The following is a 21,463-nucleotide window of genomic DNA, read 5'->3' as shown; positions in this document are numbered from 1 at the left end:
ACAAAGCTCAGAGTTCGAGGATAGATGGACTGATTCTGTCTCAGTGATTAACTAGACAGACTGTTTGAGGACACTGGTTCGCTGGCTGAGTGACAGTTCATCAGGGACCCTGTCTGTCTGTGTGTGTGTGTGTGTGTGCGCGTCTCTCAACTGTCAGAGAGGATGTGTGTTTGTCCGAGTGTTATTCTCCCCAAATCCCTCAATGCACACATGGACCTTTCACTCTTAACCACCATCACACACACACACAGATAAACAGAAAGGTGTAAATAACCTGACAGAGGAAGGAGAGGGGGAGGACATGGGAGGGAAAAGAGGAGGATTACCCGAAGTGGTTGTCTTTTGATCTCCTCCACCATGATGGCCAGACATTTAGTGAAGTCAGTCAGCTCCTGATCTGCTGTCTCTATCAACCGACACTTCTAGAAGGAGGAGGGGGGGTGAGACAGACAAACAGAGAGAGATAAACAGAGAGGCAAAAATAGCAAAACTCCCTCTTTAATCTGTGAATAATGTGCGTCTCTGAGCGCTCTCAAACACACACTATGTTCCAGTGAATGCCCTTAAAAAGGTAGTTCATTCCAGGTGAGGTAGGCTCCATCTTATGCCCCCTTCACCCCCTGAAGAACACCGCTTTCCCTCCCTGCTCTCTCTTTCATTTATGTAGAGTTATGCACATCTCCTGAAACACCTCAAAGCCCCTAGATCTGTTACACAATTCTCAAAGATGAACATTACCATAGCTTGTGATTCTCTCTGAGTAACATTAGACTAAATACAACCGTATTCTCTCTAGCATCACCATAACATTATGCAGGCAGATCCTGGAAGGTCAGGTGTTTTTGTTGTTAGTTACTCTACTTAGTGATTGTCCAGCTGTCCAGGTGTAAATCCGTCTCTGATTAGAAGGAAAAGTTGACTGTGGGTCTTATCACCATGAGCGATGTACCTCTAATATCATTACCATAATGCAGAGAATAACGGCTGATCATTGTTAAACTGGTTCATTCTCCTGGAGGACAGAGAACACTGTGGTTCATCCTCCTGGAGGACAGAGAACACTGTGGTTCATTCTCCTGGAGGACAGAGAACACTGTGGTTCATTCTCCTGGAGGACAGAGAACACTGTTATTAACTGGTTCATTCTCCTGGAGGACAGAGAACACTGTGGTTCATTCTCCTGGAGGACAGAGAACACTGTTATTAACTGGTTCATTCTCCTGGAGGACAGAGAACACTGTTATTAACTGGTTCATTCTCCTGGAGGACAGAGAACACTGTGGTTCATTCTCCTGGAGGACAGAGAACACTGTGGTTCATTCTCCTGGAGGACAGAGAACACTTATTTACACTAGTCATCATGGTGGGTCACCATGGTGGGGTCCTCATGGTGGGGTCCTCATGGTGGGGTCACCATGGTGGGGTCCTCATGGTGGGGTCACCATGGTGGGGTCCTCATGGTGGGGTCCTCATGGTGGGGTCCTCATGGTGGGGTCCTCATGGTGGGGTCATCATGGTGGGGTCATCATGGTGGGGTCCTCATGGTGGGGTCATCATGGCTGGGTACCGGTCTCATTGTCCAGTGGTAATGTTATACAGGTGGTTGGCCTCCCCACCTGCAGTAGACCTACAGAGACCTGCAGTAGACCTACAGAGACCTGCAGTAGACCTACAGTAGACCTGCAGTAGACCTACAGAGACCTGCAGTAGACCTACAGAGACCTGCAGTAGACCTGAGACCTGCAGTAGACCTACAGTAGACCTGCAGAGAGCTGCAGAGACCTAAGAGACCTGAGTAGACCTGAGACCTAGAGACCTGCAGAGACCTACAGAGACCTGCAGACCTACAGAGACCTGCAGTAGACCTACAGAGACCTGCAGTAGACCTACAGTAGACCTGCAGAGACCTACAGTAGACCTACAGAGACCTGCAGTAGACCTACAGAGACCTGCAGTAGACCTGCAGTAGACCTACAGAGACCTGCAGTAGACCTACAGAGACCTGCAGTAGACCTACAGAGAGACATTCATTTGCTGAAACAGGTGGTTGAATCTAGATAAGATGAATCTAAGAGTATATGCTTGTTGTGTGCAAAATCTTGTATATTTTATTTACCATTGCTCCTAAACATAATGCAAGTGTTACAATATATATTTTAAAAATTCACCCAACAAATATATGCGGTTCCCCAATTGCCACTTTGAAATGGTATTCATGTTTTATGGAATTTGAAGCATACTGTTGGCAAACATCACAACTTACTAATGCTATACATATTGAACAAGGAAAGACTCCAAAGGAGCGACAGAAGCATTCTGTCTCTAAGCACCTTGTTTAATAGAACTAATGCATTCAGCAGAGCGGGAGAGAGATTCCGTTTTGAACAAGCGCACGTGTCACGAGAGGGGTGTGTACTGGCAAACACATTGCAATAAAGAATGTAAAGATAAGGAATAAAGAACAGCTTCAACAGCTTCAAAAGATGCCCCCCCCCCAACAAACAGCAGCCTGCATTCCCAGTAGGTCTCCAAGAGGACGGTTGGTTTAGAGAAGGAGAACGGTTGGTTTAGAGAAGGAGAACGGTTGGTTTAGAGAAGGAGGACGGTTGGTTTAGAGAAGGAGGACGGTTGGTTTAGAGAAGGAGGACGGTTGGTTTAGAGAAGGAGGACGGTTGGTTTAGAGAAGGAGGACGATTGGTTTAGAGAAGGAGGACGGTTGGTTTAGAGAAGGAGAGCGGTTGGTTTAGAGAAGGAGGACGGTTGGTTTAGAGAAGGAGGACGATTGGTTTAGAGAAGGAGGACGATTGGTTTAGAGAAGGAGGACGATTGGTTTAGAGAAGGAGGACGATTGGTTTAGAGAAGGAGGACGGTTGGTTTAGAGAAGGAGGACGGTTGGTTTAGAGAAGGTCAATACTATATCAGTACACACCTAATGTCCAGTCTTAGCTTTAGAATACATTTCATTCCCTTTGATTAATACTAGTGATGGTCACCGATATGGACATTATACAGCAATATTGGTTGCATTTTTTGATACGATATCGATAAATATTGAAATAAAACTCCCGCACTACTATTTCAATGTTCACGTTGCTCTTTACCCCCACAGCTCTGTGGAGTCCACAACTGTTTGGCTGATTGGCTAAAGGGCCGGTTGTGAATGTTCTGGAAGCCAACCCGTCTGAATTCAACAGGAAGCCCATACACCTCTGATGGGCCATCAGAGGGCCAATCATGTCTGATTGTATAGCCTGTATGAAGGGTTCTGTGGAACAGTCATGTCTGATTGTATAGCCTGTATGAAGGGTTCTGTGGAACAGTCATGTCTGATTGTATAGCCTGTATGAAGGGTTCTGTGGAACAGTCATGTCTGATTGTATAGCCTGTATGAAGGGTTCTGTGGAACAGTCATGTCTGATTGTATAGCCTGTATGAAGGGTTCTGTGGAACAGTCATGTCTGATTGTATAGCCTGTATGAAGGGTTCTGTGGAACAGTCATGTCTGATTGTATAGCCTGTATGAAGGGTTCTGTGGAACAGTCATGTCTGATTGTATAGACTGTATGAAGGGTTCTGTGGAACGGTCATGTCTGATTGTATAGACTGTATGAAGGGTTCTGTGGAACAGTCATGTCTGATTGTATAGCCTGTATGAAGGGTTCTGTGGAACAGTCATGTCTGATTGTATAGCCTGTAAAGGGTTCTGTGGAGTCATGTCTGATTGTATAGACTGTATGAAGGGTTCTGTGGAACAGTCATGTCTGATTGTATAGCCTGTATGAAGGGTTCTGTGGAACAGTCATGTCTGATTGTATAGCCTGTATGAAGGGTTCTGTGGAACGGTCATGTCTGATTGTATAGCCTGTATGAAGGGTTCTGTGGAACAGTCATGTCTGATTGTATAGCCTGTATGAAGGGTTTTGTGGAACAGTCATGTCTGATTGTATAGACTGTATGAAGGGTTCTGTGGAACAGTCATGTCTGATTGTATAGCCTGTATGAAGGGTTCTGTGGAACGGTCATGTCTGATTGTATAGCCTGTATGAAGGGTTCTGTGGAACAGTCATGTCTGAACAGTCATTGTATAGCCTGTATGAAGGGTTCTGTGGAACAGTCATGTCTGATTGTATAGACTGTATGAAGGGTTCTGTGGAACAGTCATGTCTGATTGTATAGCCTGTATGAAGGGTTCTGTGGAACAGTCATGTCTGATTGTATAGCCTGTATGAAGGGTTCTGTGGAACAGTCATGTATGCTGACTTGATAGCCTGTATGAAGGGTTCTGTGGAACAGTCATGTCTGATTGTATAGCCTGTATGAAGGGTTCTGTGGAACAGTCATGTCTGATTGTATAGCCTGTATGAAGGGTTCTGTGGAACAGTCATGTCTGATTGTATAGCCTGTATGAAGGGTTCTGTGGAACAGTCATGTCTGATTGTATAGACTGTATGAAGGGTTCTGTGGAACAGTCATGTCTGATTGTATAGCCTGTATGAAGGGTTCTGTGGAACAGTCATGTCTGATTGTATAGCCTGTATGAAGGGTTCTGTGGAACAGTCATGTCTGATTGTATAGCCTGTATGAAGGGTTCTGTGGAACAGTCATGTCTGATTGTATAGCCTGTATGAAGGGTTCTGTGGAACAGTCATGTCTGATTGTATAGACTGTATGAAGGGTTCTGTGGAACAGTCATGTCTGATTGTATAGCCTGTATGAAGGGTTTTGTGGAACAGTCATGTCTGATTGTATAGACTGTATGAAGGGTTCTGTGGAACAGTCATGTCTGATTGTATAGCCTGTATGAAGGGTTCTGTGGAACAGTCATGTCTGATTGTATAGACTGTATGAAGGGTTCTGTGGAACAGTCATGTCTGATTGTATAGCCTGTATGAAGGGTTTTGTGGAACAGTCATGTCTGATTGTAAGGGAAGGGTTCTGTGGAACAGTCATGTCTGATTGTATAGCCTGTATGAAGGGTTCTGTGGAACGGTCATGTCTGATTGTATAGCCTGTATGAAGGGTTCTGTGGAACAGTCATGTCTGATTGTATAGACTGTATGAAGGGTTCTGTGGAACAGTCATGTCTGATTGTATAGCCTGTATGAAGGGTTCTGTGGAACAGTCATGTCTGATTGTATAGACTGTATGAAGGGTTCTGTGGAACAGTCATGTCTGATTGTATAGCCTGTATGAAGGGTTCTGTGGAACAGTCATGTCTGATTGTATAGCCTGTATGAAGGGTTCTGTGGAACAGTCATGTCTGATTGTATAGCCTGTATGAAGGGTTCTGTGGAACAGTCATGTCTGATTGTATAGCCTGTATGAAGGGTTCTGTGGAACAGTCATGTCTGATTGTATAGCCTGTATGAAGGGTTCTGTGGAACAGTCATGTCTGATTGTATAGCCTGTATGAAGGGTTTTGTGGAACAGTCATGTATGCTTAGGGTTACTTTCACAAGCCAAGAGGAAAGATACATCTTGCTCAATGATATCGATATGATAAAGAATGATAGATATTGGTACCCGTCACTAATAAAGGAAAGAGATGAATACCTTTACTCCTGTGTGTGTGCAGGTACTCTGTTTCCAAAGGCTGGTTGAGAATGATCAGACATATGTTCTGTGTGCCTGGGGAAATCCAGAGAGAGAGAGAGTAGAGAGGGAGATAGAGAACATTAGTTTAATTTGTTACACAATACCAGATCTATTCTGAAACAGAAACGATGCTTTACTCCCAGGTGATGTTATTGTTACAACGTTTTGTGTCTTCCTCAGGCATCCATATCCCAGGTGTTGGTGGAATGTCTTCTTAGCAAAGACAGAATTTAGCTGGGACTGTCTGGGATAGAGGTCTTCAAGGGTCCACCCGAACTCGATTACCCAGGACCGACCAGGTCGGGTCTGAGTCTTTAGTTGAACCTCGGACCCGGGTTGGCTCTGATGGTCACAGGTCTTGGGTATGTATAATTAAAACGGATTTGCTAGTAAGGACCCGTACAGACACGAAAGTGACTGCTGCAGTAGAGAGGGGGAGAAATTGTCTCGTTTATGCTGCTGCAGCTGTTCATGAGAGAGGCATGTATAGCTTGTTGTTTTTGTCGGCCAATCACAAGTCAAAGCGGAACTCACCTCTGGCTCCTAATAATTTGAATGGAGTTGTTGTGTCGGATGGGGAAAAGTGCTTTGATTAGCCAACCCAGCTAGTTAGCTAACTTGCTTAACTAGCTTTTCATCTCAGTTTTATACAGTCAAAACAGGTACTTTGTCATCAGATTAGACAATATATAACTTAGCTTTGGCAGCTAGAAGTTAGTAACTACTGCGAGTCGGCTTGATTGGTGCTGTCTGTCTCCTCCTCGTCCCACTCAGCGACACAGTCAAACACACGGCCCCTCCCTCTGCTAGCTCCATTCTCTCTCTCTAACAGCTTCAGTTAATAACATAGCTAAAAAATATACATTGGCAAGAAAAAGTATGTGAACCCTTAGGAATTACCTGGAGTTCTGCAGAAAATTTGATCTGATCTTCATTTAAGGGGCGGCAGGTAGCCTAGTGGTTAGAGCATTTGGCCAGTAACCGAAAGGTTGCTAGATCGAATCCCGAGCTGACAAGGTAAAAATCTGTCGTTCTGTCCCTGAACAAGGCAATTAACACACTGTTCCCCAGTAGGCCGTCATTGTATATAAGAATTTGTTCTTAACGGACTTGCCTAGTTAAATTTATAAATAAAATTAAGGTATAGCAATAGACAGTCTACTTAAACACAAAAACAATTATACATTTTCATGTCCTTATTGAACACACCGTGTAAACATTCACAGTGCAGGGTGGAAAAAGTATGTGAACCCTTGGATTTAATAACTGGTTGACCCTCCTTTGCCAGCAGCAATAACCTCAACCAAATGTTTTCTGTAATTGTGGATCAGACCTGCACAACGGTCAGGAGGAATTTTGAACCATTCATCTTTACAAAACTGTTTCAGTTCAGCAATAATCTTAAGATGTCTGGTGTGAACTGTTCTCGAGGTCATGCCACAGCATCTCAATCGGGTTGAGGTCAGGACTGGGCCACTCCAGAAGGTGTATTTTCTTCTGCTGAAGCCATTCTGTTGTTGATTTACTTCTGTGTTTTGGGTTGTTGTCCTGTTGCATCACTCAACTTCTGTTAAGCTTCAATTTGGCAGACAGCCAGCCTTACATTCTCCTGCAAAATGTCTTGATAAACTTCGGAATTCATGATAGCAAGCAAGCTGACACTTGATGATTCTTCTTAACCTCATTGAGCCTTCTGCGCTGTGCTCTTGTAGTCATCTTTGCAGGACGGCCACTCCTAGGGAGAGTAGCAACAGTGCTGAACTTTCTCCATTTAGACAATTTGTCTTACCGTGGACTGATGAACATAAAGGCTTTTAGAGATACTTTTGTAACCCTTTCCAGCTTTATGCAAGTCAACAATTCTTAATATTAGGTCTTCTGAGATCTCTTTTGTAAAAGAGACAAGGTTCGCATCAGGCAATGCTTCTTGTGAATAGCAAACTCAAATTTTGTTAGGGTGTTTTTTATAGGGCAAGGCTGCTCTAACCAACATCTCCAATCTCGTCTCATTGATTGGACTCCAGGTTAGCAGACTCCTGACTCCAATTAGCTTTTAGAGAATTCATTAGCCTAGGGGTTCACATACTTTTCCCAACCCATACTGTGAATATTTAAATTATGTATTCAATACAGACTAGAAAAATACAATAATTTGTGTTATTAGTTTAAGCACACTATGTTTGTCTATTGTTGTGACTAAGATGAAGATCAGATCAAATTTCATTACAAATGTATGCAGAAATCCAGGTAATTCCAGTCACTGTATATATATTTTCTGCTACTTCCCTCACACAGATCAAATCAGACTGGGTCTGAATCCAACCGGGTCTACACAGGGCCAGGTCTGGTTGTCCTCAGATCCAGGTCTCCATATTTAAAACCTTAATTTATTTGGGTCCTGGGTCCATTTCAGAACAGCGTCAACTTTTTGGATCCCAGAAGACCTCTAGTCTGGGAGTGGTTTGAGTGGAGGGGAAAATGAGCTGTTATTGGCAGATAGATTTAGAACCATATAGATAATATTAAATTACTAGAGGGGCTATGTCAAACCCTCAAAGTTCCAGTAGGTGGCGAAAATGGCAGCCATCTTGGTCAAAGGGAAATCCAAAACCAGTCAAATTGGAGGCATAGGTGATGCATTTCCTGCTTTGACTTAGGTCATGCAGGAAAATAAAAGGCATGCGATATCAGAAATTGTGTAATGGAATTATAGTCAACCTAAAATCTTGTCATACTGTATACACTGAAGAAAAAGATAAAACTCAATATGCAACAATTTCAAGAAATTAACATTCAATTATCTGGCAAAAGCTCTGGTGGACATTCCTGCAGTCAGCATACCAATTGCACATGCCCTCAAAACTTGAGACATCTGTGGCATTGTGTGGAGTGACAAAACTGCACATTTTAGAGTGGCCTTTTATTGTCCCATGCACAAGGTGCACCTTTGTAATGATCATGCCGTTTAATCAGCTTCTTGATATGCTGCACCTGTCTGGTGGCTGGATTATCTTGGCAAAGGAGAAATGCTCACTAACAGGGATGTAAACAAATGAATGCACAAAATGTGAGCAAAATAAGATTTTTGTGCATATGGAACATTTCTGGGATATTTTATTTCAGCTCATGAAATGTGGGACTAACACTCTACATGTTGCATTTACATGTATTGTTCAGTATAATTATAGTTTAAATGTGTTTTGTACACTTTCTGTATAAATAGCCTCAAATATACACACAGACCATAAATCTAAATCAGATTTATGGAGAGCTGTGAGTGCTATAATATGATACAATACCAGTACTTGTTGCATTTACTTGTCTAAGTCCTTTCATCAACTGATTACAGCTGTGGATTCACTGCATTGTTTGAATGGAATGTTGGCAGTTAAATTGAAAAAGATGATGGAATCATTCCTGTCAAAGTGTATATAGCTAGTGAGCTAACACACACACACAATACAGAAAAATAATTCACTACACTGTTTTACACATCTTATCACAGCCCTGGAAAACAATGACCAACTCCCTGAGCAACACGGCTGACCTTTGGACCATCGTAAGAAGGTTCATGGCCATTCAAGTATTCTAACTATGTGTGGAACTATTTCTTATTGGTCATGGTAGGTCAAATGGAAGGCCAAAAAAAAAAACTCCCACAAAAACACACATCTTCAGGTGGTCTTTTTAAAACTTTATCATTATTTTTTACAATTTCACAGTATTGAAATATAAAAACACAGGAAAATAATTTCACTACACTGGGCCTAAGTTAGTTTCAGACTGTGGCCAATAGGCTATTGTGGCCATTAGAGCATAATGCAGGCCCGTAAGTGGCCTTACAACAAAACCAAAGGAGCAAATGGCATAACATTTCCACAGTGCCTTTAGTAAGTATTTATACCCCTTGACTTATTCCACATTTTGTTGTGTTACAGCCTGAATTCAAAATGGATGACATGTATTCATTTTCTCTGACCCATCTACACACAACACCCCATAATGACAAAGTGTCTCCATTCTCTAGTTCAGGTTCCCCCCCCCCCATCTACACACACAATACCCCATAATGACAAAGTGTCTCCATTCTCTAGTTCAGGTCCCCCCCCATCTACACACAATACCCCATAATGACAAAGTGTCTCCATTCTCTAGTTCAGGTCCCCCCCATCTACACACAATACCCCATAATGACAAAGTGTCTCCATTCTCCAGTACAGGTTCCCCCATCTACACACAATACGTGCAGGTCCCCCCCATCTACACACAATACCCCATAATGACAAAGTGTCTCCATTCTCTAGTTCAGGTCCCCCCCCATCTACACACAATACCCCATAATGACAAAGTGTCTCCATTCTCTAGTTCAGGTTCCCCCCATCTACAAACAACACCCCATAATGACAAAGTGTCTCCATTCTCTAGTTCAGGTTTTGACAAAGTGAAAACATGTTTTTAACATTTTTGCAAATGTATTGAAAATTAAATACAGAAATCTACATTTACATAAGTATTCACACGCCTGAGTCAATACTTCGTAGAAGCACCTTTGGCAGCGATAACAGCTTAGAGTCATCTTGAGTATGTCTGTATCAGCTTTGCAAATCTGGATTTGGGGATTTTCTCCCATTCTTCCTTGCAGAATTTCTCAAGCTCTGTTAAAATCGACAATATTCAAGTCTTTCGACAGATTTTCAATGAGATTCATGTCTGGGCTTTGGCTGGGCCACTCAAGGACTTTCACATTCTTGTTCTGAAGCCATTCCAGCATTGCTTTGGCTGTGTGCTTGGGGTCATTGTCTTCTAAGGTCGTTTGCACAGTTCTCATTAAGGATTTGCCTGTATTTGGCTCCATTCCTTGTCCTCTCTATCCTCATCAGTCTCCCAATCTCTGCTGCTGAAAAGCATCCCAATAGCATAATGATGCCACCTCCGTGCTTCACGGTAGGAATGTGTTAGACGGGTGATGAGTTTTGCCTCATTTTCTCCAGACATAGCGCTTTGCTGTGGGAATCTCCTCATGCTGGCGCCCCTGGGAGTTAGAGATCTTGATCACGCTAGCGGAGCAACACAGGCAGAAGAGGAGAGCGGTTCCCAAGAATAGGCGGCACTACATTAATTGTTTACGAGGTTACCATGAATTGTTTGAGGTTTAATATTCTATTTATTTTTTAAATATTCAATTAATTCAATAATGACTCAAAAAAAAATGTCAATCATCCATTTTTATTGCCAGTAAGAAACTGCTAGCATTGGCTGCTAAACGCTGACAACTGCTAGCTAACTGGCAAGCACAAAAACAGTAATCAACTTTGGGAGTGCAGACCCCTAGAAATGGTCAGATCGCCCTCTAGTGGTGAAAATAAGAACAGCTGAAAAGGCACAGTCAAAGAGAATAATAAATACAAAAATGTAGGCATACTAAGACAAAAGAATTGTGAATAGTGTGTAAATAGTGCAGAAAATTAAGACATATATTAAAATGATGGAAGTGAATCCTGGAATTAAACTATGCAAATTAGCAGAAGCTGTGTGCATTAAATAAAAAATAAAATCTCTAATAAGCGCCTGTAGTGTTCTGTGATTTTAGCAAATAAAACACCCAATCTATTAAAATTGAACTTTGACATTTTGTCCAGTAATACTAGCCTAAAGTTCTACAGGCTAAATTGTTGTTTTTATTTATTTTATTATCAACAGTTTTATTTTAAGACTGTTTTGGGAGGTAGGCTTTAAAATACCTTGCTTTTTATTACACTAACATCTCTATAGACTAACGTGGGAGACTCCCATCAAGAACAGAAGAAACTTTCTGTTGAGAGGATTCTTTCAACGACCTGTGAAGTTTCAGTACTGCAGACCGTTGTTTTGGGGATTTCTGTCTTGCGTAGTGTTATGTTCTTTGTTTCTATAAATACAAAAACAAACAATTGGAAAAAGTCTGAAAAGTTATTTGCAAGGACTCTTACACGGGTGCTGATACAACAACAGTCATTTACTATGGTTGAAGAAGTCTCTCTGTCAGTCATCTCTACATCCAGTCAGACTGGCTATACAATTTGATGCATCCTCTTAATGAGGATCTGTTGACAGGAAGAGAGCCAAGCGGTTTTCATAAACTCTCATTTACAGACAGCCGTCTGTCACACACACACACACACACACACACACACACACACACACACACACACACACCAAATTACTGTGCTCAAGGAATTTGTGTTCATTAAAATACAATAGACCGTTCTCTTAATAAATATGCATGCTAGATGTGTTCTAACATGCAGAGAAAGAGGTTGTCCACAGGCTGTTGTTTTTACCATCTGCCCACAATGAGATGATCAGGACTCAGAATACCATGCTAATACTCCACATGGAATGCCCACGTGTAATAAATATGTAGAGCTTGTCTCAACTTAGAAGAGTCTGACTCATGAGGGGGATGGAGAGAGAGGGAGACAGCTAGGGGGAGATCAAGAAAGAGAAAGGTGGGAGAAGATGGAGAGCAGAACATGATAAAACTGAAGAGAGTTTTACAGTCTGCCTCTTAAAATAAAATACTTTTGCAATCAGAGAATATCCTAGATCCTATCATTTCCTCTAAAAGCACACTCTGATGTGTGGAATATGGTATTATATCTTATATAATAACCAAATATGGTCAATTCTGCAAACAACCCTGGGATAGAGGCATAGAGCAGAATGAAAAGTCTAGAGCAAAACCCTGTTCCAGAACAAATCACACACACACTGTGCATGGCACATGCACACACACTGTGCACGGCACATGCACACACACACACACACACACACTGTGCACGGCACATGCACACACACACTTACAGGCAGTGTATTGACAGTAGATAACAGGGATTTAGAAGATAGCCCTGGACACATAACTACCTTCCTACCTGGGGTATGAGTAACTCTGAGCAACACAGAGAAAATAACACCTCCTGCTCCCCCCCTCCCCCTCATCTCACACTTCTCTCTCCATCTCTCCCTTACAATTTCCTGAGTCGCCCCTCTCCTACATTTACCATCCCTCTTTTCCTCCCCCTCCTGAATTCCATATCCAACACATGAATACAAAGAACACTGTGTTTATTACAGTTGGAACGAAACAGCTATCTTTTAGCCCTCTGATATGTACAGGACCATTCAAGTCAGCGTTATTCCAGACCATGATAATAACATATATATATATATATATATATATCTTGTTTTGCAACTCACAGAAACTCAGTCCAACTTTCTGTAATAGGGGACAAGACTTGGTCTACTGTGAATTGTCCCAAGTTGGACATTTTACATCTGCAGATCTAATCACTGAATTGTTCCATGCATGACGCCCCAATAGGCTAGACAGTACTGCTGCTTTTGTGTTCTATCTGATAATTGCACCCACCTGGTGTCCCAGGTCTAAATCAGTCCCTGATTAGAGGGCAACAATGAAAAGCTGAGTTAGCGGCAGCTAGGCTATAGCCCAAAACTAAGAGGAAAAACTGAACGACTGCATTATGCAGTGAAAGACTTCTGTAGGAAGGTCTATATGTGCCTGTGTTTTTCAGAGATAGATAGAGAGAGAGAGAGAGAGAGAGAGAGAGAGAGTGTATAGCTAGCAGAGAGTCTAAAGGAGTGAATTCCTCATCCATGACCATCCAGATATTCCCTCTTCTGCACAAGTACTCAACTGGAACAGAAAAACACATACTATCACTCCCTACACTTCCTTTCTTCAAAGTTGATCAAACTCTTCAAATAATCGTCAATGACCTAACATCTCTGACACCCAAAACTTTGAACACAAGTAGGCCTACCAACCCGATATCATAACCTCTCACTATCAAGGCAATTTCTCCCAATAAAATCACCTGTCAACAACATAGCTGTCAAGCCAAGTGGCAGACATTCTAAGGTATGGGTGTCAAACTCATTCCATAGAGTGCCTAGGATCTGCGAGTTTTTGGGTTTTTCCTGTCAATTAAGACCTAGACAACCAGCTGAGGGGGGACTCGGTGAGATCACAGCGTGGGGATGAATGGAGGTAGGATAAAAAAAATAAACAAAGGAGGAAAGTGGAACATATTCTAAATAAATATGGAGTGGGGATTGCACCGGCCTTCTGGGAGATCTGGAGAAGGAAAGTGAATGTGACGAGAGTGAGGGTGAATTCATTATGGTGGCAGGTGCAGTGATGACCGCCGACAAGGAGCTGAGTGTAGAGGGAAGCAGTGGGGCGAGGAAGGTTGGTGCCAAGTACTACGTGCTCTATTAGCTCAGAGATGGAACCTGACGAGACTTTTTCCACATTTTCTTAAGTTACAGCCTTAATCGAAAATGGAAGTTAATCGTTTTTTTCCCTCATCAATCTACACACAATACCCCATAATGACAAAGCAAAAACAGGTTTGTACAGCAAATGTGTATATAACCAAAACTACTGAAATGTCACATTTTACATAAGTATTCAGACCCTTTACTGAGTACTTTGTTGAAGCACCTTTGGCAGCGATTACAGCCTCAAGTCTTCTTGGGTCTGATGCTACAAGCTTGGCACACCTGTATTTGGGGAGTTCCTCCCATTCTTCTCTGCAGATCCTCTCATGCTCTGTCAGGTCGGAAGGGGAGCGTCACGGCACAAAATGTCTAAAAAACAGTTCTCTCTATGTCATTATATGTATTGTGATGTCATTATGGGGTATTGTGATGTCATTGTGGAGTATTGTGTGTAGACTGATGGGGAAAAAAATATTTCATTCCATTTTAGAATAAGGCTCTAATGTAACAAAATGTGGAAAAAGGGAAGGGGGCTGAATACTTCTGGAAAGCACGGTATACGGAACAAAAACATAAAACACAACGTGCAACAATTTAAAAGATTGTACTGAGTTACAGTTCACATAAGGAAATCACAGTTGAAATAAATGAATTCGGCCCTAATCTATGGATTTCACATGACTAGGAATACAAATATGCACCTGTTGGTCACAGATACCTTAAAATCAAAAAAGGAGGGGCGTGGATCAGAAAACCAGTCAGTATTTGGTGTGAACACCATTTGCCTCATGCAGCGAAACACAATCTCCTTGGCTCTTCAATGGCTGTGCGAAGTTGCTGGATATTGGTGGGAACTGGAACACGCTGTCGTACGCATCGATCTAGAACATCCCAAACATGCTCATTGGGTGACATGTCTGCTGAGTGTACAGGCCATGGAAGAAGTGGGACATTTTCAGCTTCTAGGAATTGTGTACAGACTCTTGTGATATGGGGCCGTGCATTATCATGCTGAAACATGAGGTGATGGCGGCGGATGAATGGCACAACAATGGGCCATGTGGCACTCTGTTCACAACTGTGACATCAGCAAGCCGCTCACCCACACAACGCCATACACATGGTCTGCGGTTGTGAGGCCGGTTGGACGTACTGCCAAATTCTGTAAAACAACATTGGAGGCGGCTTATGGTAGATAAATTAACATTCAATTCTCTGGCAACATCTCTGGTGGACATTCCTGCTGTCAGCATGCCAATTTCACACTCCCTCAAAACATCTGCGGCATTGTGTTGAATCACAACATTTTTGCAGCCTGTTATTGTGCCCAGCACAAGGTGCACCTGGTGGGCTCTTTTATTTCAGCTCATGAAACATGGGACCAACACTTTACATGCATTTTATATTTTTTGTTCACTGTAGTACCTGCGGTGAGGACCGCTGAATTCGGGCTTTGTCCTAAGGATGATTCTGGCCCAGTGGGAGTGAGATTTGTGGAGAGAATGGATCCTTGCATGAAGTATGTGGAGAAGAGATTTCTAGATGTGAGAAATGTGCAGGAGGGCATGAGACGAAGGAATGTGTAATATCGGTGGAGAAAATTGTGTGTGTTAGTTGTGGGGCTGGAGATCGGAGGTGTCTGGTGAGAGAAAGGCAGGTTGAGGTTGCCAGGGTTACAGTAGAGCAGGAAGTGTTATAAAGCAGTGAAGAGACTGGTAGAGGAAGATGGGTACAGGGTTAGAGAACCTGAGAGGTTTCCTCTGTAGTAAAGTCCAACAGAGAGTGGTAGAGGAAGATGGGTACAGGGTTAGAGAACCTGAGAGGTTTCCTCTGTAGTAAAGTCCAACAGAGAGTGGTAGAGGAAGATGGGTACAGGGTTAGAGAACCTGAGAGGTTTCCTCTGTAGTAAAGTCCAACAGAGAGAGATGGGAAGAATATGTGCTTCAGTAAAGTGGGTTTCTTAGCATTCAAAGCCATGGTTGTCAACTCTACTGCAGAAATGATACGTAAATCACAGAAAATAGAGGTTGTGGTGGTAGCAGCAGAGAAGTACTTGGGATTGAGGTTTTACTGTAGAACAGTTGCAGGGGGTGTTGAGAGGCAGTGGAATGGGGGGGTAGGGTTCTGTCCTCTCAGACTGCTGGTCTGGAGTAGGATTAGATAGGGTTGAATAGTGGAATGGGGGGTAGGGTTCTGTCCTCTCAGACTGCTGGTCTGGAGTAGGATTAGATAGGGTTGAATAGTGGAATGGGGGGTAGGGTTCTGTCCTCTCAGACTGTTGGTCTGGAGTAGGATTAGATAGGGTTGAATAGTGGAATGGGGGGGTGGGGTTCTGTCCTCTCAGACTGTTGGTCTGGAGTAGGATTAGATAGGGTTGAATAGTGGAATAGTGAGGGGGGTAGGGTTCTGTCCTCTCAGACTGGAGTAGGATTAGATAGGGTTGAATAGTGGAATGGGGGGTAGGGTTCTGTCCTCTCAGACTGTTGGTCTGGAGTAGGATTAGATAGGGTTGAATAGTGGAATAGTGAGGGGGGTAGGGTTCTGTCCTCTCAGACTGGAGTAGGATTAGATAGGGTTGAATAGTGGAATAGGGGGGTTCTGTCCTCTCAGACTGGAGTAGGATTAGATAGGGTTGAATAGTGGAATAGGGAGGGGGTTGTTAGAGAGGTTAATAGTGGAATAGGGAGGGGGTTGTTAGAGAGGTTAATAGTTGGCAGTTGGAAATGTTCAGGGGTTGTTCCCCAATGTTGTATTGGCAGGAAATGTTCCCTTTCCCCAATGTTGTATTGACGTATCAAGAATGTAATGTAGGTGGCCTTGACAGGCGTCACACACCAGTACAGTAGGTGGCCTTGACAGGCGTCACACACCAGTACAGTAGGTGGCCTTGACAGGCGTCACACACCAGTACAGTAGGTGGCCTTGACCGGCGTCACACACCGGTACAGTAGGTGGCCTTGACAGGCGTCACACACCAGTACAGTAGGTGGCATTGACAGGCGTCACACACCGGTACAGTAGGTGGCATTGACAGGCGTCACACACCGGTACAGTAGGTGGCATTGACAGGCGTCACACACCGGTACAGTAGGTGGCATTGACAGGCGTCACACACACCGGTACAGTAGGTGGCATTGACAGGCGTCACACACCAGTACAGTAGGTGGCCTTGACAGGCGTCACACACCAGTACAGTAGGTGGCATTGACAGGCGTCACACACCAGTACAGTAGGTGGCCTTGACAGGCGTCACACACCGGTACAGTAGGTGGCATTGACAGGCGTCACACACCAGTACAGTAGGTGGCATTGACAGGCGTCACACACCGGTACAGTAGGTGGCATTGACAGGCGTCACACACCAGTACAGTAGGTGGCATTGACAGGCTTCACACACCGGTACAGTAGGTGGCATTGACAGGCGTCACACACCAGTACAGTAGGTGGCATTGACAGGCGTCACACACCGGTACAGTAGGTGGCATTGACAGGCGTCACACACCAGTACAGTAGGTGGCATTGACAGGCGTCACACACCAGTACAGTAGGTGGCATTGACAGGCGTCACACACCGGTACAGTAGGTGGCATTGACAGGCGTCACACACCAGTACAGTAGGTGGCATTGACAGGCGTCACACACCAGTACAGTAGGTGGCATTGACAGGCGTCACACACCGGTACAGTAGGTGGCATTGACAGGCGTCACACACCGGTACAGTAGGTGGCATTGACAGGCGTCACACACCAGTACAGTAGGTGGCCTTGACAGGCATCACACACCAGTACAGTAGGTGGCCTTGACAGGCGTCACACACCAGTACAGTAGGTGGCCTTGACAGGCGTCACACACCGGTACAGTAGGTGGCATTGACAGGCGTCACACACCGGTACAGTAGGTGGCATTGACAGGCGTCACACACCAGTACAGTAGGTGGCCTTGACAGGCATCACACACCAGTACAGTAGGTGGCATTGACAGGCGTCACACACCGGTACAGTAGGTGGCATTGACAGGCGTCACACACCAGTACAGTAGGTGGCATTGACAGGCGTCACACACCGGTACAGTAGGTGGCATTGACAGGCGTCACACACCGGTACAGTAGGTGGCATTGACAGGCGTCACACACCGGTACAGTAAGTGGCATTGACAGGCGTCACACACCAGTACAGTAGGTGGCCTTGACAGGCATCACACACCAGTACAGTAGGTGGCCTTGACAGGCATCACACACCAGTACAGTAGGTGGCCTTGACAGGCGTCACACACCGGTACAGTAGGTGGCATTGACAGGCGTCACACACCAGTACAGTAGGTGGCAGTGTATGCACCTAAAAGTTGGATGCGATCCACCAACCAAATCCTAAAGAAGAAGAGCAGCGTTCTTTACTAAATAGTGACCTTAATTCATCAATCAAATACAAGGCAGGAGTGAAAACCTGCAGACACCCATTGAATGAGTTTGACACGAGTTAAAGGAAAAGGTTCCCAACATTCTAATGACCTAGGCTTCGACATCCTCCTTAACGTTGTTTAATGGCGAGGCAAAATAAATGAAAATAAGCATACCTTATTTATGAAACACCCTTTTACACCACCACGCTACATACTAATCCCAGATGTTGTGTATGGACGGCTGCATATAATGCGTTTGGACGGTAAAATGACTCCAGATCGCCCTACCGGCCTATACAGGGGGTAGAATAATCAACAAACACACCACAACGTGTCTGCTACGTCGTTGACAGCTCGCAACCTGAACTTTGAGATAAGCTGGTTATTGTAGGCTCCAATTATCAATGTGCCTCTTAGTTTTATCAAGAATATAGCTGAACCATCAGCGGAAAGCATTCACAGAACAATAAAAATATCAAACATCTTGCAATCGGGCGTCAGCAAGAACAGAGATGCCGAGTTTGGTACTTATCTATTCTCACTGCTCTCCATAGGTTCATACAATTGTAACCCCTGACCTCATTTTATGAGGTACTTTTGAAACTCAATTTACGTATAACGTTAGTGATTTCCTATTTTATATATTCATTTTTTACTTTGGTTATTTTATGTTTCTTTAGAGGAAATATGCGTGTAGTGATGCCCTATGTTTTTTGTCATTGCATTGTAATTTTATTAGAATAAATACTAAAATAAAAAATGCTTTCACGCGCAAACGATTATGACAAGTAAAAGCACCACAAGAACGTCGCGGACACAGATCCACAAGCCTACTCCCACACATTAACGTTTTACTGTCAACACGACTTAGAATAATCATGTCTTGTTTTTTATGTGCAAGTTCATAAAATACTCACTGAGTCAAGTAACAGTATTAGCATGAGCTCCTGAACAGATGAGTAAATAGTCAACAACAGCTCTGGGTCTGACAGCCAGGACCATTTTTCAGCAAGACGGACCTACTCTGGTGGAAAAAGGTCCGTAGACTCTGTGATGGCGCCATCTATCGGTGGGCAAGAATATAATCACGATAGTTCTAAGGAAATGCAGGATATGATCTTTTCGGTTTTAGGTCTATCTAGTCCAGAGAATTAATCATATATCGGTGCCTAAAGGAGCTAAACACAGCAACAGTGAATACGGTGATTAAGGTCTCAACCCCTATTCATAATCAAATCAAATGTTATTTGTCACATGCGCCTAATACAACAGGTGTACACCTTACAGTGAAATGCTTACTTATTAACCAACAACGCAGTTTAAAGAAAAATAAAACAAATAAATAAAACAAATAATTAAAAGTAACAAATGATTAAAGAGCAGCAGTAAAATAACAATAGCGGGACTATTACAGGGGGTACAGGTACAGAGTCGATGCACGGGGTCACCGGTTAGTCGAAGTAATTGAGGTAATATGTACATGTAGGTAGAGTTAAAGTGACTATGCATAGATAAACAGAGAGTAGCAGCAGTGCAAGGGGGGAGGGGTGTTAATGCAAATAGTCTGGGAAGTCATTTGATTAGATGTTCAGTAGTTTTGGGGTTTGGGGGTTGAAGCTGTTTAGAAGCCTCTTGGACCTAGACTTTGCGCTCCGGTTTAGCTTGCCGTGTGGTAACAGAGAGAACAGTCTATGACTAGGGTGTCTGGAGTCTTTGGCAATTTGTAGGTCCTTCCTAATGTAACAGTATAGACTTTACGCCCGTCCCCTCACCCTGACCCGGATGCGAACCAGGGACGCTCTGCACACGTCGACAGTCACCCTTGAAGCATCGTTACCCATCGCTCCACAAAAGCCGCGGCCCTTGCAGAGCAAGGGGAACCACTACTTCAAGGTCTCAGAGCAAGTGACGTCACCGATTAAAACGCCACTAGCGCACCACCGCTAACTAGCTAGCCATTTAACATCGGCTACACTAACACCGCCTAGTATAGAGGTCCTGGATGGCAGGAAGCTTGGCCCCAGTGATGTACTGGGCCGTACACACTACCTTCTGTAGTGCCTTGCGGTCGGAAGCCGAGCAGTTGGCGTACCAGGCAGTGATGCAACCAGTCTAGATGCTCTCGATGGTGCAGCTGGAGAACCTTTTGAGGATCTGAGGACCCATGCCAAATCTTGATGGGGAATACCCCCCCCCCCCACAAAACCAAAAACCTTAATCTGAAGGGTAGGTTGTAACATGAGACAGTACAGGGGATAAATTCAACACAGCAATATACACATCAGGGGTCTTCATCTCTGGAGCCTATGAACTAATCAATCTTCAGTCACTTTCTACTAATCAAAGTCTTCAGTCATTTTCACATACAAACACACTCTATTCATTTGTCTGGATAGAGAGTAACCTAGTAGTCTGTACACTGGGACATTGGTATAGAGATTAACCTAGTAGTCTGTACACTGGGACATTAGTATAGTGAGTAACCTAGTAGTCTGTACACTGGGACATTAGTATAGTGTGTAACCTAGTAGTCTGTACACTGGGACATTAGCATAGAGAGTAACCTAGTAGTCTGTACACTGGGACATTAGTATAGTGTGTAACCTAGTAGTCTGTACACTGGGACATTGGTATAGAGATTAACCTAGTAGTCTGTACACTGGGACATTAGTATAGTGAGTAACCTAGTAGTCTGTACACTGGGACATTAGTATAGTGTGTAACCTAGTAGTCTGTACACTGGGACATTAGCATAGAGAGTAACCTAGTAGTCTGTACACTGGGACATTAGTATAGTGAGTAACCTAGTAGAGAGTGGCAGACAGGCTCGAGGTCAGGGCAGGCAGGTACAGAGTCCAGAACAGGCAAGGGTCAAAACCGGGAGGACTTGAAAAAGGAGAAAAGGCAGAGCAGGAAAACGGTACACGAACACAAACCGGTTTAGCATGTCCCGAAGCACATCATTGACCAAAGCCTGGAAAACAGATGGGGCTTTGGTGAGTCCAAATGGCATGACCTGGTACTCATAATGTCCACTGGCTGTGTTGAAGGCTGTCTTCCACTCATCCCCCTCGCGTATTCGAACCAGGTTGAAGGCATTTCGAAGGTCCAACTTGTAAAATATGGTGGCCCCCTGGAGAGGTTCAAACACCGAGAAGAGGCGAGGTAGGGGGTAACAATTCCTGACAGT

At 43.8% G+C, this 21,463-nt stretch overlaps 1 long non-coding RNA gene across 6 annotated transcripts in view; it reads right to left on the bottom strand.

Annotated features, from left to right (window-relative positions):
* Window positions 1–19,277, bottom strand: part of LOC112227658 — a 43,386-nt gene extending 24,109 nt beyond the window's left edge. For all 6 annotated transcript variants that reach the window (XR_006080295.1, XR_002949910.2, XR_002949909.2 and 3 more), the window contains exons 1-3: window positions 19,191–19,277; window positions 5,554–5,628; window positions 327–422 (exon numbers count right to left, since the gene is read on the bottom strand). This is a non-coding gene — a long non-coding RNA (uncharacterized LOC112227658). The remainder of the gene's footprint in view (window positions 1–326; window positions 423–5,553; window positions 5,629–19,190) is intronic.
* Window positions 19,278–21,463: the final 2,186 nt, after the last annotated feature.

This window comes from Oncorhynchus tshawytscha, linkage group LG29 (assembly GCF_018296145.1).
Source record: "Oncorhynchus tshawytscha isolate Ot180627B linkage group LG29, Otsh_v2.0, whole genome shotgun sequence".
Classification (NCBI taxonomy): Eukaryota; Metazoa; Chordata; class Actinopteri; order Salmoniformes; family Salmonidae; genus Oncorhynchus; species Oncorhynchus tshawytscha.
Note: the sequence above shows the minus strand (reverse complement) of the source record. Positions and strands in the feature narration are given on the sequence as shown.